At 33.8% G+C, this 3,253-nt stretch overlaps 1 long non-coding RNA gene across 1 annotated transcript; it reads right to left on the bottom strand.

The window, feature by feature from the left end:
• Positions 1–576: 576 nt before the first annotated feature.
• On the bottom strand, positions 577–2,773 carry LOC123554438 (uncharacterized). The gene is made up of 3 exons (XR_008372670.1): positions 2,642–2,773; positions 1,857–1,946; positions 577–989 (listed from the first exon to the last, which is right to left on the bottom strand). It is a non-coding gene; the product is annotated as an uncharacterized LOC123554438 (long non-coding RNA).
• Between the last annotated feature and the right edge of the window lie 480 nt (positions 2,774–3,253).

Genomic DNA, 3,253 nt, shown 5'->3' with positions numbered 1-3,253 from the left:
AACCTTTATCCCCAAAGGTTTTGCCAAAATGTGAACTGGTACCAAAAACTGAACCAAGGTGTGACGCAAAGCTGATGCCGTATCGAGTAGGATAGCTATTCTTATTGTTCAAATAGTCAAGCTATAAAGGTCCAATTGCGGCATCTTTTATGCAGTTTCCGAAACTGATTTTAATAAAAAATCTTGCAAAAAAGTTTTATGTAGAACAATCTAAACAAAATGCATTTTTTTCCATATATAACCTTCAGCCAGGACATTTAATATTGATTTATGTGACAAATAATTTAATTATTTTAATTGTTCTCAAAATCACTAAAATAGTCTGTCCATCACTTAGCTCGAGACAACATTAACCTTAACAGACAAATTCTTGATTTTGCCTTGTGAATAAGTAAACTAATCCATTCACAAAAATATTAAGAATTAATAAAGTAAAGTTTAAGTGTAATGGACTTGCAAAACAATGAACAAACGACTGCAAATTTTTGAAAAACAATTCATTATGTATAAAACTGTTTTTCTAGAAATACTATTTGAAATTTCTTCACCTTGTAGAATTTCAAATTATCTGAAAATAATTCAAATAACACTGCGCATCCCGAAAATGAATTGGATACAAGTTCTTCAGTTTTGCCTACAACAAAAAATCAAACTTAACTTGCACTGTTTTGACACATTTCATGTATATCACTTTTCAGCTACATTTAGAATTTACTGAAAGATTCTTTTTGTAAGTAAATCTGTTTTGCATTTAACACATTTTAAATTCAAATGTTTGTGTTTTAGAGCAGATTATAGAGTATGTAATTCATGATTTCTGCTATTTCACTATTTCAGATTCCCATTTGAACTGGATTTCTATCTGACAGTGCATATCAGTCACAGGCACTTCTCCCACTCCTAGGTTCCCCTTCCTGGTCCTTTGAATATTTGAAGAGACTGGCAAGAACTTTCAAACTTGTTGTTCCCTTAGCAATTCTCTACGCAGGCTGAAAATATACATTTTAACTCACATGTAAACTTAAATGTTTTGTAAAAAGAACTAGAAGATGATCACACATATTAGAATTATGTATAAAGTTAAATGTATGGTTAGGAAATATTAGTGAGTAGTATTATCAAAACAATATTCAATCCTCTGCTGTATCTAGACTATTGCTATTTCTATTTTATGAAAATAACAAGTTTCATAATAGACATACATTTGTCAAGATGTTCAACTACAAGACTGACTAAAGACACTGAATATCAAAACAAATAGTTGCAGGTTTTACTTCTTTTATCCTGCAGTTAAACAAATACTAGGCTAGAGGTTGCATTTCTCCTCACATCAAAAGAATAATTTTATTAAGCAACAGTCATTATAAAAACCACATAAATTGGAGATAGGCAACCTAAAACTTCATAAAAATCTGTCAAATAATGAGGAAACATTACAAAGTACCTGCCGCGTATATGGTACCGAAGTTACATGCGTTGGCTTTTCGACTAGTTAGGTACAAAGTACCAAGAAACAATGCATAGACAGTTTTATCCTTGCAAGTATTTTCTCAGAAAAAAAAAGCAAAGTAACGATCACATATAACACTGACTGACTGTTTTTGTTGGATGGTAACTTAAGGTGACGGTATATCATTTTTAATGCATGACATACTAATTTCTTTACTTTATCACAAAGTTTATACGGTAATACGGTGGGTGGGGTAGCGCCGATGTTGTAAATTCATTTCGGACCTATCGAGTTTTCAAAATTTCTGGAGCCCTGAATACATTGGACGGGTTCATTCAAACGCTAGAATTACTATTCTTACTAACACCTTTCTCATATTATCAAATATCATTTCTTAAATATTTACCCTTCAAGATGGAAAATGATGTTGTCGTTTCTTCTCCCGGTTTGCTTTTCCACTGATGTTAACATGGTCATTAGTTTCATTGTCATCAACCTGTGAAACAGAATGAATCTGGTGATAAAAAGTTTTAAAAAGGTACAATTTGAATCTATATCACTAAAAATTAAATCAATAAGACAAGTATGCCAAGGAGCAGAATGTCGAGCCCGCCAGCTGTCAAGTGTGACATTGACCTTGGACTTAGGGAGTTGGTTCTTGTGCATGACACTCCGTCTCATAATGGGGAACATTCATGCTAAGTTACATCAAAATCCCACCATGCAAGCATGAAGAACTATTCCGGACAAACTTCAATATGACCTTTGACATCCAACCGTGACCTTGATCTTTGAGATAGGAAAATGGGGTTTGCACTTGACACACCTTCTCACTGAGGTAAACATTCATACCAAATATAAACAAGATTGGTTAATGCATGTTTAAGTTATGGACGGTCCGGACAAAATCAGACGGACGCACACACATAAACCGGAAGTGGCGACTATATCGAGCTCACCGCAAGTGGGCTCAACAAACACTTGACACAAGACAAATACAACTTTTGTATAATCAATAATTAATCATTATTTTTCCTTCTCTTATAGCATTCTTCTAAATTTAAAACATGCACAAAAATGCTTGTGAAACGCGATTCAGACGAGTTTAAATGAAGTTCACGCATATTTTATTCAAGAGGAAGTAAAAAGAAGGTAATTTCTGTATGGAAACTTTATTCCAATATTACTTACATATCAAACACCATGATATCCTTGTACAGCTAGAAATTGTGCCACAGGCCCATGAGTAAGTGTTGTATATAAGCAGAAGATAAAGATTCTATTCACAGTCCCTCAGAGATGTTCTTCCAACAGCAGACAACATGGAAACCTGTTAACAGGAAAAAATTCAAATTAGAGCTACTTTGTAATAATCTATATTTTAAGCCCACACAATAGTAGTACACCCATGCATAAAATAAATTTTGAGTATTTACTGTCTTGCATTTTAGATGTAAACAACTTTGAATCAGTTTCACAACTAGTTTACCGTTAACCTTTAGCCTGCTAGCGAAAAGTGATTCTGCCTTTGCGACCAGTGCAGACCAAGATCAGACTGCACATCCGTGCAGGCAGATCATGGTCTGCACTGTTCGCTATTCAGTCAGTAAATTTTCAGTGAACATCCCTTTGAAAAATAGATGGTACTGTTCAAATTGAAATTTAGCAGGGTAAAGGTTAATGAAAACTTATGCCCGACTAAATTCAGACATACCAAAGTTTTTGTAAAACAGATCCTAGGTTTTCTGCACAAGGCATATATGTTACTAGTCAAAATAATTCGCCGTTCAGATTGCTTTATAT

Source organism: Mercenaria mercenaria, chromosome 10, assembly GCF_021730395.1.
Source record: "Mercenaria mercenaria strain notata chromosome 10, MADL_Memer_1, whole genome shotgun sequence".
In the NCBI taxonomy this organism is placed as follows: domain Eukaryota; kingdom Metazoa; phylum Mollusca; class Bivalvia; order Venerida; family Veneridae; genus Mercenaria; species Mercenaria mercenaria.
This window is presented reverse-complemented; position numbering and strand designations above follow the sequence as displayed.